The 14,994-nt window shown below is 38.7% G+C and overlaps 1 pseudogene; it reads left to right on the top strand.

The window, feature by feature from the left end:
* The first annotated feature begins 1,545 nt into the window (after positions 1-1,545).
* LOC127952298 (uncharacterized) lies at positions 1,546-3,717 on the top strand (annotated as a pseudogene).
* The last annotated feature ends 11,277 nt before the right edge of the window (positions 3,718-14,994 follow it).

Raw genomic sequence — 14,994 nt, 5'->3', positions numbered from 1 at the left:
AAGAGTGGACTGCAGCTGGAGTCAGTGCTTCAAGAACCACTGCACACAGACGTATGCAAGATATGGATTTTAGCTGTTGCATTCCTTCAAAAAGGACTGGACTGCAGCTGAGTGGTCCAAAGCTATATTCGCTGATGAGGAGTAAATTTTGCATTTCATTTGGATATCAGGGTCCCCGAGGAAGAGAGGAGAGTCACACAATCCACGTTGCTTGAGGTCCAGTGTAAAGTTTCCACAGTCAGTGATGGTTTGGGGTGCCATGTCATCTGCTGGTGTTGGTCCACTGTGTTTTCTGAGCTCCAAAGTCAACACAGCCGTATACCAGGAAGTTTTAGAGAACTTAATGCTTAATGCTTAATTTCATTTTCCGACAAGACTTGGCATCTGCACACAGTGCCAAAGCTACCATTACCTGGTTTAAGGACCATGGTATCCCTGTTCTTAATTGGCCAGCAAACTCACCTGAGCTTAACCCCATAGAAAATCTATGGGGTATTGTGAAGAGGAAGATGTGATATGTCAGACCCAAGAATGCAGAAGAGCTGAAGGCCAGAATCAGAGCAACCTGGGCTCTCATAACACCTGAGCAGTGCCACAGACTGATCGACTCCATGCCACACCGCATTGCTGCAGTAATTCAGGCAAACAGAGCCCCAACTAAGTATTGAGTGCTGTACATGCTCATACTTTTCATTTTCATACTTTTTAGTTGGCCAAGATTTCTAAAAATCCTTTCTTTGTATTGGTCTTAAGTTATATTCAAATTTTCTGAGATACTAATTTTGGGATTTTCCTTAGTTTCAGTTATAATCATCTAAATTAAAAGAATAAACATTTGAAATATATCATGTGTAAGGAATGAATATAATATACAAGTTTCACTTATTGAAAGTGAAAATGACGTGACATTCAGCCAAGTGTGGTGACCCACACTCAGAATTTGTGCTCTGCATTTAACCCATCCGAAGTGCACACACACAGAGCAGTGAATACACACACTGTGAACACACACCCAGAGCAGTGGGCAGCCATTTATGCTGTGGTGCACAGTCGTGGTATTGAAGGTGGAGAGAGCACTGTACATGCACTGCCCCCACCTACAATTAGTGCCGGCCCGAGACTCGAACCCACATCCTTTCAATTGCCAGTCCAATTGCCAGTGTTATTGCCATGGAGCATATAATTTAGTTTTGTCTCAGAAAGTATTATTGCATACATATCTCTTCTGCACCAGCAAAACCACTAAATTGAACATGACTGAATCTATCTCCATTTATGGAAGTACATTTCCAAATAGCACAGTCTATAGATTCTCAAGTTTCTTTGGGAGTCAATTTCTCTGAGGGCGGAGGCAGGGTGGGAATACCTTTAGTATAAAAACACCAGGTACCTTGTTCTCCATATCACTTACTTAAACAAAAGGTAAGTAAATTTCCCTTACCATTTTTATGATTATTTTCACATATCCTTCCAGTTACGTATTGTATTTCTGCTTTAGTGAATTTTAGAAGAACTCGTTGCACAAATTGTGTAAACCTACTAAGGATGGCTGATAGCAAAAGCAAGTATTAACTTATTTCATCATTTCATTATTTAAAGAGATTTGAACACACTACCAGCCTTTCAATGTGATCTTTTCAGTATTTAAAAATATGCCATGTTTTTCACCAGTGGCTGTGTCCCAGTGGAGCCCCACATTTGTAAAAGAGCTCCTTCCTGCTGCTGAAAAGACAGCTCTTCTTTACCATCTCTCTTACCTGTGCCTGGCCAACTTCCCCAACCTGGAGAGGATCATCAGGAGTCGGGCTGTGGAAACCCAGCTTCTGTTCGGCTCCTCTGATGCAACTATGCTGAAAGTACGGTTTCAGATTTTCTCTTTATTTCAATCTTTTTATTTATTTTAATTTATTTTAATCTCTGTCTGTCTGTCATAACTGCAAAAAAGACACACATTATCATAATGTGTGATAATGTGAGTCATGAAAAACCTTTTAAACTCACATTTTAGGTAAAATATAAGAATATACATTTAGCATATTTTACCTGTGAATTGAACCCTTGACCTTTTGCGCTGCTAACACAATGCTCTACTACTGAGCCACATGAATTTATACACATAATCTTGATTTAGTATGCTTATTGTAAGTTATATCACGGCTGTTTTTTAATGTCTAAGATATTTGATCTTACATCTTATATTTCTTCTCCCAGTGTACTTTGACAAGTGAAAACCTGGTTCAGTCACTGTTTCCAATGTTGACGAAAGCTGTGGAGAAAAATAAGCCAGTTTTGGCAGTTAAATTTCTAGGGAAAGCACGAGTCTGGATCAAAGAAATTATCACTGAAGTGGACAGGATAGTGGAAAAGTAAGAACATTTTCCTCATGAAAATATGTTTCAAAATACCTTGAGCAATTAAAAAAAAAATTCTATATGAGCTCTAACATAAAACTATGAGCATGTTTTAAGCTAAACTTTTAAGCTAGTTACACCAGCACATTGCTTTAAAATGTAAATTTAATACCAACATTTCTTCAACATTGTGTAGGTATGCTTTACACAACAAAGATGTTGCATCATCCACCAGTGATGTTATCAAGGAAAAAATAGATACTGATAAAAAGATTACAGAACAAGACCATGAAATGAAGCAGACTGAAAATACTCTGAATGATCTCAAATCAAAACTCCAAAAAAAACACTGAAGAGCTTGCTGAAGTTGAGAGAAAGATAAACTGCAAAAGCCAAGAGATTCAAGAATTTGCCAGATCCATAACCCAAAAAAGTAAAGGCCTCGGCATCTTTGCTGCAATTGTTCCATTTATCGGACCAATTGTGAAAAGCATTTATGATGCTGTACATGATCCTGAAGATATTGCCCGTATGAAGGCTCTTGAAGCGGAATTGAATAACCTCATCGCTGATAAGACTGCTCTGAAACAAAAGCAGTGGCAGCTCGAACTCCAGGTCATTGATTGGCAGATGAAGTTTGCCAAAGCCAATTTTGACCGGAGTGAGTCCGTTTTATTTCATGTTTAAAGTATACCTATATAATAATTGTGTCAATATTCAAGCCTAGTTTAAGACATGTCTCAGCAAAGCTTGTTCATTTTTGTTTTCTCTCTGCAGATTCCATACCCGACCCCATCCATCTAAATGAGGTTCAGAGCAGCTTGTCAAAAATTCAGGCAATTCTGATTCAGCTGAAAAACTTCTGGGAGAATGTTGCTCAAATGCTGGACTACCTGGAACAAAAGACCTTTATTGGAGAAGATCTTATTGAAGACCTTGCCGAACTGAAAGATGAATTTGTAGAATCAATCAAAACAGCCGAAAAGGTAAAAATTATTGTTAACATGATTACAAAATTATTACAGAAAGGTTTTCTTTTTTTTCTTTATTTGTACCAGAAGAAAGACAGTTTAAATTACAGACTCTTTTCCTTCCAGTCATTACCGATGCTTCATTCAAAAGTCTAATGTTACTTTTGAAATATTTAATTCCACAGGCTTGGAGCAGTTTTGGTGAAGGATGTAAAAATGCATCTTTCATCTTCAAGCTCCAAACCAAAGATGCCTACAAGTTTCTGGAGGTCAGTCCTTCCTCGTTCTCCAAGGAACAGTGGCAAATAGAATATGAAAGTGTAAAGGAAAAACTGACAAAAATAGACCCAGCACAAAGTGTGACACCCTCTAATACACCTGCCATTTCTGAGTGATCTACATATACAACATCCCATTTGTTTTCTGTCTCATGATGGTGGTAACCTGGAATTATAAGGTTTAGCTTTTTAAATGCTGTACTTCTAAACTCTATTTTCTTCTACTCAATGCCTAAAACAATCTTTATAAATCCTCTGCTTTATATGTATCATCCTTTTTTCTGTTCTTGCAAAAAAAACATTTTTTGAATGCATACATATTTGGTTGAATGCTTCTTTGAATAAAGTTTGACATAATGACAATAAGAGTTACTGACTTTAGTTTTTGATTAAATAATCATACGCAATCATTTTGTCTAAAGTCATATATTTAAATTTCAGCATCAAATACTTTGTCATCTCAAACTTTTCTTCATCTACTTTTCCTACAGTATAATTCACATTTTATCATTGGAGGTTTCAACACATATGTTTTACCAACTTAGATGAACACTTTTAGAGTTTTTCCCCCTTACCTGAAGTAGGTATAACTGTAGCCTGTTGAATTAATTCTACACATATTATAAGCAGGGAATATGTCATTTCAGAAGAAAAATCAAGTTGATTAAAAACAAAGGGCATGGAGAAATCAAGAGTACGGAAAACACCAGCGACATCAGCAACCAACGATGACCTGATTGGCTAAGAAAAACAGCAGCAGTTGATGATGGCATATCATAAAAGCTATGAAAAAGAAACCTGAAAAAAAAAGAAAGCTGGGGTGATGTTCTGACAATCTACCATCCGCAGGAGACTTTGACACAAAATTAGAGGCTACACAGCAAGATGCAAACCTCTGATTAGCACCAAAAATAGAAAGGCAATATTAGAGTTTGGAAAAGCCACTAGAGTTTTATGGACAGATGAGACAAAGATTAACCTTTATCTAAGTGATTGAAAAACAAATGCAAACTGCAAATGATCCTAAGTATACAGCCTCATCTGTAAAGCATGGTGGAGGTTATCATGGTGTGGCATGCATGGAACAGGCCCTAACATTTTAATGATGACTTATATTATAACAGTATAGCAGAAGAAATTTGGAATTCGTTCGATCTGATTGCAAATTATTTCCACCAATTGAAGAGCAGACTAAAGCCAGAAACTCCCCAAAACAAACAACAGATGCCTTTGGACTGTTGGAAGACCAACAGTCTGGTGATATTTATGGGTCACAGACTCACTTCTGTGATTGCACACAAGGAATTTGCAACTAAATAATAGCTTTTAATCTTTTTTATTTGCCTTAAGTTCTACTGTCCCAATAACTACGCTCACATCATATAAACCCTGAAAGTGCTGACATTTTTATTTGGTTAAACATGCATGTGTTGAAACTACTAATAATAAAACGTGACACTGTATATCCCTTTCAAGGAAACATTGAGCTGCGTCCTCTAGGGGCGCTATGGGGGGCACCTCGTCGTGACCCGTGTCTGAAGCATACTTTGAAAAAACACCAAGTTGGCCGGCGACAGCCTTGGACGTCACTACCAGCGTGACTATAAATCAGCACCAAGGGCCTGTTTCACAAAGGAGGTTAATTGAAAATTCTGAGCATGTTAACCCTGAAATTAGGGAAAATTAGGGTTTTCAGTTTCAGAATGGGAGGTTTGTCAAACCTAAGAAAGCAGGGTAAGTCAAGCCTGTTTCTGAAAGAGAACTAACTTATACTCAGAGTCAGTTACCATGGTAACTTACTCTATGAACCTAACCTGGTCAGGAACAGGTTTTCTTCAGTAAACCCAGAGTTTCTTTCTGTCTCCTCCCCTTTTTAAACACTTCATTAAATGCACACTGGAAAAATGCTCTTCTTACTGTTTTTTTTTTTCCAAGTACAAATATATAAAGAAATTAAATAAAATAAAATAAAGATTGATTCTTTATATAAGAAAATAATATAAGGTACTTAGTCTTGTTTCCTGGGGGGAACCTAAATTAAGTGCATTTTATTTAAGTAAAATTATATGCCAGTGTGGTAATAAATATAATCTTAATGCAAATGGAAAAAACAAGATTATTCTCAGTATCTATTACTAAGTGCAAATGTACTGTAGCTCCGCCCTCCATTGACACATAAGGTTAAATACAACACATGTGAATAACGGCTTTAATAGGCAGTAATGTTTTGTAACATGAATGATTGGGTTAAAGTCCGGCACTTTTCCCATCACATGTCCCATTAGAATTTATTTTCAATAAAAATGACCAAAATGTTCTAAAAGTGGAAGTAAAGTGCTTACGAGTGTTTAATAATGATGCAACTATTTATAGTTGTAATAAATATAATAATTTACAATCTGTTATTATTGCATCCTGTTAATGTATAACAATACTGAGGTGCAAATGTATCTGCCAGTATAAAGTATAACTAGCATTTAATTATTATTTACACTAGCCTGTTGCAAAGAACTGCTACTTTTACATGGTAAATAGAATATATCATGATTTTCACTGTACATTATTTCTGTAAATAGCATCTATCGCATCTATCTAGATCTGCTTGCACTTAGCCTACTGTAAATAGGATCTATCGCTAAGAAAGTATGTTAATTCCACTTATTGTAAATAGCCACTGCCGTATTTTTCTTACTGTATTGGCACATCATTTGTAAAAAAAAATAAAAATGCACTTAAAATATTATTAATATTATTATTTTATATATATTTTTTACCCACGAGAAAACATAAAATGATTAGTTATTAGTTCATTAATCTAACGTTCTGCCAGTTTTCACCTGTGATATTATAACAGTGATATGAATTACGCAGATGGTTTTTTGGCGCTAGCTGTTGCCATGGTAAATCGTAATATCGGCGCTCCATTAATAATGTATTTTTATAGTTGTGGTGCACAAGCTTAAATCAGAGTCAGTCAATTTAGAGTTAATTAAATCAACTCATTTCAGCTGTTCTGTAACTGAAAACTTTCCCATCTCAGGGTAAGTCAACTCAGAGTTCAAGTTTAAACTCCGAGTTGGTTGAACCTCCTTAGTGAAACGGGCCCCAGGAGAACATGTCATCCTCTTCTTCTTCATTGACTGTTTTGTTTTAAGTGTGCATCTGAGAAAACGACCATGGTAAGAGCGATCTTTTTCTGTTTATCATGGCATCCACTAGCAAGCCGTTTAGACAGTGTGTACATCCGTGTCTACATTATTTGACACCTGACACACAGTCTTTGCGTCACTTGTTTGGGCAAAGAGCACGCGTGCGGTGTCCTTGAGCCGGTGATCTGCATGCATTGCGAGTGTTTTTCTATGAAAAAGCTCCACTCTCCTCTTTTTCTCTTGTCAGGAAAGAGGGACATCCATCTGTTTCCCGCAGTTCAAGACCCGCCACTGCTGAGGGATGGAGGAGAGTGACCTCGTGGGGACCACAGGTGGATCTCGCTGAGGAGTTTAGAGAGGAACTTTCCCTTTCGCGCTCTTCGCCGGCAGACGAGAGTGAACTTCAGGAGGAAGATGTGTTGTCAATAACCCTTTCTGGTACTGAAGTTAAAGCTCTGCTGGGTTCTGCCCAGGAAAAGCAGATGTCATCTGAGGAGGGCGAAGAAGCTGAGGCTGAGCCTTCTCAGTCCTCCTGCCCTGCGTATGTGGAGCTGTTAGAGGTTATGGATCGCGCCACGGCAAAGTTGGATTTGCCATGTAAGCGTGCTAGCAAAGTGACACCGCGAGGTCGCCCCGACGAGCGTTATTTGTCTGACCATAGCCCTCCAGCCCAGATAAGCCTTCCATTCTTTCCTGATTTACATGCGGAAGTTGAAAAAAATGTTAAGAGGCTGTTTTCTTATCACATCCATTGGTTTCAGCATACGAGTTATGCTAACATCGAGGCGATGCGCGAAAACGGCTATGAGTTAATGGCCCCCGAAGAAGAGACGCTGGCTAGCTGTCTCTCTGTAGGGGAAACATCCTCTCTTAAATCTCCCTCTTTACCATCTAAGCCCCTCCAGGATACATCCCGCTTAAATAGCAAAGGATATGCAGCAGCAGGTCAGGCTGTGGCTTCGTTGAACACAATGGTAGTGCTTCAGGCTCATCTGCTGAAGGACCTGGATAAAGACGAGGACCTCTTTCTATATCTTACCAAGCTGGCCGCCTCCGCCATTGGCAGGTCTATGGCGGCCATGGTGGTAACGGAGAGACATCTGTGGGTGAACCTGGCAGACATCGGGAGGAAAGAAAGGGGCTTTCTTCTCGATGCTTCGGTCTGGCCTTTTGAACTTTTCAGTACCTTCGTCGAGAAGGTGGTCGAGAAGTTCAGGGAGGTAAGGGCTCTCAGCTACCTTTAAATCCTTCATTCCACGAAGGTCCAGTTCTGATCCCGAACAACATAGGGGTCCTGGCCCATCTCGATCTGAGGATCAAATACGGGTGCAGAAGGCTAGTGTCGTGGCTCGCGCTCCTTCCCCGCCTACGGGCAGGGGTAAGAGGAATCGTGGGTCATGAGGAAATAAGCAGGACCTGAGGGATGTGATTCAGACCAGGCAGCATTCTCGTCCGAAACGGAGCGATACCTAGGTAGCTACTCATTCCCTTTTTAGGTGTTTTTAACTTCTGCTTTTATCCTCCCCTGCCTAATTCCCCTGTAACCATCAGCTCTCCACCTGATTGAGGTTAGGTGGGAAATTTCTCCCATAACAGTCTCCTATGATGGACCTATGATGTTTTTGACTGGTTCTATGTTCATCGCAATCACCTTACTGATGGTCCGGACTAAAAGGAGGCACCCCTTGAGCGGGGCTCCAGTGCAGAAAGGTGGGTGAGTATGTAACCCTTTCTGTATATACTTATGTGTATTAAATTGCTGGTGGTTCTGTGTCTACTAACAAACTCTGTGAGTTTCCTTTATAGTGCTCAGTTTCGGTGTTTACTAAACACTCGTCAGCACCGGCCGTCTGGACTCATGCTCTGGTATTAGGCAGCCGAGATCACAGGCTTCTGCGGGATCCTCAGTGATCATCAGAACTGACACAGCACTGCAGGGAATCTCTTGGATGTCTGGCCAGGTCACCCTGAGGGACCTCCTGGCTGCTTAGTTGTGCTGTCAAATCTAACGGTTAGTGTAGATGGTTGTTATGGAAGTCTTCCTGTGTATACAGCCTCAGGTGATCCTCCCCTTGCCAGAGGTTTGCTTAAGTGGAGCTTGCCGCTCCTGTGCAGTTCAGCTCCTCTGCAATGGTCAGGAACCTTTAAGCACACACACTAAGCTCTGTGTACTTTCTAAAATCCACAGAAGTGGTAAGTGTGCACACAAGACTCTACGCACTTTTCAGCAATCCTGTACGGTAAGTGTTATGTGCTCAGCTTTGTTCCTTTTCGAGATGGTTAGACCTTGGTTCCTTGTGCTCCATTCAGCCAGAGTGTATTTGTTTAAACCAGAGGTTTCAAACTCAATTCCGGGAGGGCCAGAGCCCTGCAGAGTTTTGTTCAAACCCTGCTACAACACGCATACCATGTAGTTTTCAAATAAGCCTGAAGGACTTGATTAGTTAGATCAGGTGTGTTTAATTAGGGTTGAATCTGAACTCTGCAGGGCTTCGGCCCTACAGGAATTGAGTTTCACCCCCCGGTTTATACACTTCAAGCATCGCTTCCCTCAATGTGAGGGGCTATCTGGGCGACGCTGGTGGTAGTTTAGCAGTGCTCCCATTTTCCAGGAAGGGTCGCCCTTTCTTGAGTTGGTAAAAGCCCCATTAATCTTGGGCACCATTACATTTATGTATCATTGGTTACCTATCTATCTAAACAGGGTGTTGCTACTAGGGATCTATTGAGACAGCTCCTTCAGCAACCTTATGTGAGAGCAAGCGGTAGCCGCTGTGTGACAGGCAAGACCTTGTATAAATACTGGGTTCTCAGCCATATCCCTTTAAAGGAATCCTTCCTGGTTCCAAGCCTTTAGCTCTACCCCGGGCTGAAGCCCTAACAAATAAAAACTGGGTTTATAGCTTAGGCTTTTGGCCGTAAGTGTCATGGACAGCCATCTAAACATCCCAGGGGCAACTTCCATGGAAATGGTAGAGTTGGTACTTAGTGTTTGCCATGATTCTGGCCTGCACTTGAAAGGGAACGTCTCAGGTTATGAATGTAACCATGGTTCCCCAAGTAGAGAATGAGACTGCGTCCTCTAGCTCCCTGCAATGCTTTGGATGAAAGCTTCAGACAAAGAAGTGGATGATGTGCTCTCCTTGCGCTGATTTATAGTAGTGCCGGTTGTGACATCAGAAGCTGTCGCCGGCCAACTTGTTGTTGTATTTTTTAGAAGTATGCTTCAGACACGGGTCACAATGAGGTGTCCCCCATAGTGCCCCCTAGAGGACGCAGTGTCTCGTTCCCTACTCAGGGAACCATGGTTACATTCGTAACCTGAGACGTTTTGTCTCATATTCATCTTTGATCATATTTGCAGATGTCTTGACTACACAGCAAAGCAATTTTGTCTTTATTGTTCCAATACTAATGGAGGGCACTTTATATCCAAGGCAGAGGCAAAAGAGTAATTCAGATAACAGGCAATGGTAAGGGAAGGCTGCAAACAATCAGAATCAAGGAAACAGTCCACAATCAAAAACACCAAGGCAAGGCAAAACTTGTAAAACAAGGAACACACAGGAAAGTAGTCTTGCATCCCAACGTACATACTATCCATCCTAAATTATATGTGATATTAGTAATAGATGTGTTGCAAATGTTATTCGCCATGCAAGGCGAGAGTGTTCACAAAGCACAAAAAAGTAATCATTTCAACACTTTGCCCAATGGGGATTGGGTGGCATGGGTGACACAAGGTTGTAGTATTCATAAGAGAGCTGTTGCTGATTGCGCACACTCTTTTGAAATTTAAGCTTTAGAAATCTTGATATTAAAATCCTGCTTTTTTCCAAAAAAACTGGCACTTAAAAAGTTAATCACTCTTCTATGCACAAAAGTGCAACAACATATCGTTTGCAAACTCTTCAAACAAATAAGGTGCTTTTTTACAGAAGTATTCCTTTTACAATGTAGCAGTTAAAATATATGTTGAAAATGTCAACTTATAACATTAATGTAATCAAATTAAATATAAAACCAAAGCTATTTGTCACTACCAGGGCATTAAGGGGTTTATAGTAAATATTTCATACTTTATTATAGAAAAACAAGTTATGCTCAGAGTCCAGAGCCTCGAATCCTTGATCATAACATTCACCCAGCATAACAGTGCGGTGCGGGTGGGTAGAGACTCGTGTGTGTAGGATGCGGGAGAATAAGAGTGTATCATAATAGGCAATCTTACGCATGTAGTGTGAGAAGGGTTGGGCATTGATTGTTTTTTGGGGGGGGGGGGTATCGGTGCCAAACCGATACTTTTAAAATGGTACTGGTGCCTGAACCAATACTTTTCTAAAAAAGAGCTACAAACAGTTAAATGGAAAACAGTTAAATTTAAAATATTAAAAATAAATATACATAGCATTCCCATGCTCCTCGGATTTCCAGAGTTGTACGTCCCTTAATCTAAAATAAAAAAAAAAGTATTTCACGATCTGGGTTATTATTTAAGACAAACCCACTCATAATATTTCTACTGTATTTCTGTCAATCACTCTGATATTTAGTTAAAATAAAGTCTGTCAAAACTTTACAGTACATAAGAAACCAATTGCTCCTTTGTAACTTTTGTAAACTGTATTTATGACAAAGAACTGTACAGATACATATATTCAAACAATCTGTCTATAAAAACACCTTGTGTTCTCGGTTTCTGTTAGAGTCTGCTGTGGTCTTTTAGTTTGATGATGAATGGCTGAAATGTCAAGTTAGCAATTCTTGAACTGATATGTTGTGTTTGTGCATGAGGCGCATGATCAGTTTGATGTAGCTACTATAATAAAGATATTAAGTAAACAAGCCTTTACTGTACTTGTTGCAGTTTCTCTTTTAAAAATGTATTAATTATTTAAAATATATTTTGTGTATTACCATTTATTTATTTAAAAAAATTGATTTTTGTTTTTGTATTTCCATTCACAGAAGCGGTGCATGTGAATCCTCATGGTCTGTTGTACATCCTGATTTATAAAAAATTAAATAATTGAATACAATCATGTGAAAAAGTAAGGACACTGTATTGAATTCTATGGTTTTCCATATCTAGTCATTGCCAGCCAGGGGCTTGTTTCATTAGGGAGATTCAACCAACTCGGAGTTAAAAGCTGAACTGAGTTTTAGGTTACAGAATAGCTGAAATTAGTTACTTCAATCAAAAGCGTGCATATATTATGATTCGTCATGGCAACAGTACCCAGAAAAAAAAAGAGGTCCGCATATTTCTCCCGAGCCGAACTGGATGTGCTTCTGCAAGCGTATGGCAAGTAGGGGCACATATTTAGAAATGAATGCAACACAGCTACAGTGATGAAAGAGAGAGAGAGTTAGCTTGGAAGAAAATAGCTGCTTGAGTCAATGTGCAAGTTTAAGTAATGTAATTACTGTGATTTAATTTTCACTTGAAAAAGTAAAGGCTTACTCTTAATTTTTCTGTAATTTAATTAATTGTGTTTGAGGTTGATATGGGTTTTCATAAATTAATTAATAATAATTAAAACTTTTTTAGAGTAATTTACCCAACACTGCTGTTAAAATATCAGAAGTGAAACTAGAAGAGCAGTAGATTCTTTAACAAGTACGTGCAATCCTGCAGGCATAAAAAGAAAAAAAATGAAATATCAAAACATAATTAAATCAGGTAAGGCTTGAGCATATCATTGGTGTAGGCTAGCTGACTTTACAAACATTAAATAACTGAATATCATTCAGTGTCTTGCAGTGCAGCAGCATTTTTTACATTTTATCCTCCACAGGATACAAGTGTCTTCATAAAATATAAGAGGTCTGCCTATATATTCTATTTTTTTAAGTATAAACTAATATTATTATCTCTCCTCTGTGTGCCACATTGAAATTCTGCTGAGGACCTGGTTCAGGGTAAAGGGTTAGTTCGCCCAAAAATGAAAATTATGTCATTAATAACTCACCCTTATGCTGTTCCAAACATGTATGACCTCCTTTTATCTTCGGAACACAGTTTGAGATATTTTAGATTTAGTCTGAGAGCTCTCAGTCCCTCCATTGAAGCTGTGTGTAAGGTATACTGTCCATGTCCAGAAAGGTAAGAAAAACATTATCAAAGTAGTCCATGTGACATCAGAGGGTCCGTTCGAATATTTTGAAGCATCGAAAATACATTTTGGTCCAAAAATAGCAAAAATGATGACTTTATTCAGCATTGTCTTCTCTTCCGTGTCTGTGTGAGAGAGAGTTCAAATCAAAGCAGTCTGGATATCCGGTTCGCGAACGAATCATTCAGTTCACCAAATCAAACTGAATCGTTTTAAACGGTTCGCATCTCTAATACGCATTAATCCACAAATGACTTGAACTAACCCTTTAACAGTGTTGCTTTAGTGCTGCAGAGGTGCCCCTGTAAGTGTGATTATATGTGCATCACATATCACATATGATCTTGACAGTGCAAAGAATGAGACACAGAATGAGACACATGAGTTACAGTATTGTGATGTAGTCTTTGACCATTAGAAACAGTAGGTTAGTCAATGTTAATACTGTGGATAGACCTCCTGTTGAACGTCCGCATTAATTTTGGATGAGACTGGAACATCAACTGACTTCCATCTGGAAAACTGAGCACATTTCTCTGTGCTCAGTGTTGGATAGAAAAAATTATTTCCGCACAAACAGGTGCTTAGGTATCATTATTAATTACACTTACAGTTCCCTGATGCATTTCTGGTCTCAAATTGTAGCTTTTTACTTCTTACGCTATATAAATGTGTGAATTTCTGTCATGATGGTTATTTTCCATACACTGAATGTTGTTATAGAGGTAATAGAGTTGGTTAATATAATTAAGTCTCTTTCCGGCTAAGACTGCATTGGTAAGGCCTATGACTCTGTCACGTGATGAACAAACGACTGGAAAAACCCGAAGTCCCAATAGATTAATCAATTATCTTTCCAGTGTTACGGTTTAACTGGTTACCGTGTTATCTGGTGACCAACTTCCTGGTTCAGGTGTCCGCTTCAGATTTGTTGGAACGACCGCAGCAGATTTGCTGATTCTGAAAGCACAAACTGACATGATATTAAGTGTCCAATAAACGCAGACTTGCTCATTGCATGATTTTGATATTCTTGAAGATTATTTGTATGATTGCCGGTAGCGGCGGAAGTAGGATAAAAAAATTAAAATAAAGTCTGTTTTACAACAGGTTCCGAACACATGGAAAAAGTCGGCGCGCCGCGAAACGACTACCAATATACACTGGTTTAGCTACAGGTGTCTGGATTGAAGACAGGACTTTCGGTGTCACATTGTGCCGCTGGCTGAATCAAGGAAATGTGACCGTGTTAACTTGTGACCTGTGTTTACCTATTATGAAAATAAACCACAGTTGAACGCGGACTACATTTAATGATCTATGATGTTAAGGAATATTGCATGATGTAAATTTGTGGCTACTGTGGTTTAATTATAAACACTATCGTTAACTTATATCTACCATAGTAAAAACATGGTACATTTTCTTTAGAGACTGCTGATGTCTCATTACATGAATGTAACTTAACGTTGTTTCCTTGTCGCTCGTATTTTCTCGTAGAATTACTTCGGAAACGTGACTTGATTTGAATATAGTGTAAACGTATAAGATTATGATAGCTGAAATGCTGTGTATAAACATTACTTTATAAACGTGTTAACTTATTATCTGCGTTCACTAGATGGTATTTTATTTGATTATACAAGTATCTGAAATATTAACTTTATTCTGTAATAAAAAATCTGTATTGAAATGCAATACCGTGAGACTTGCGTTCACTAGCCAATTACTTAAATTATGAAATATAAACGTTATTTTCTGATTGTGAATATATTCGCAAGCAGTCCATATGAACGCTAACTGATCACAAGGTTTTATTATATAAAAATAAAATAAGTAAAAAAGTGACCTCTGTTTGCTAGCCAAAATCCAATTTTACTGTTGAAATGAGTTAACATAATTCACCAGCAAAAGCGTTTCTAATGCTGCTGAATGATACATTTTTGATACAATCTGAAAAAATTAGTCATTGTCACAAATAACGAATCCCATTAATGTAAACACTGTTATTGCATAACAACAGCCCAGAGTTTAACCCCTTACTAGTAACCCCCCTTTTTTGGCATGGAGACCGAAATTACATACCCAAAATAAAAAGGTTTCTGCTCATGATTCTTTCTGACTAGATA

Source organism: Carassius gibelio, chromosome B3, assembly GCF_023724105.1.
Source record: "Carassius gibelio isolate Cgi1373 ecotype wild population from Czech Republic chromosome B3, carGib1.2-hapl.c, whole genome shotgun sequence".
In the NCBI taxonomy this organism is placed as follows: Eukaryota; Metazoa; Chordata; class Actinopteri; order Cypriniformes; family Cyprinidae; genus Carassius; species Carassius gibelio.
Note: the sequence above shows the minus strand (reverse complement) of the source record. Positions and strands in the feature narration are given on the sequence as shown.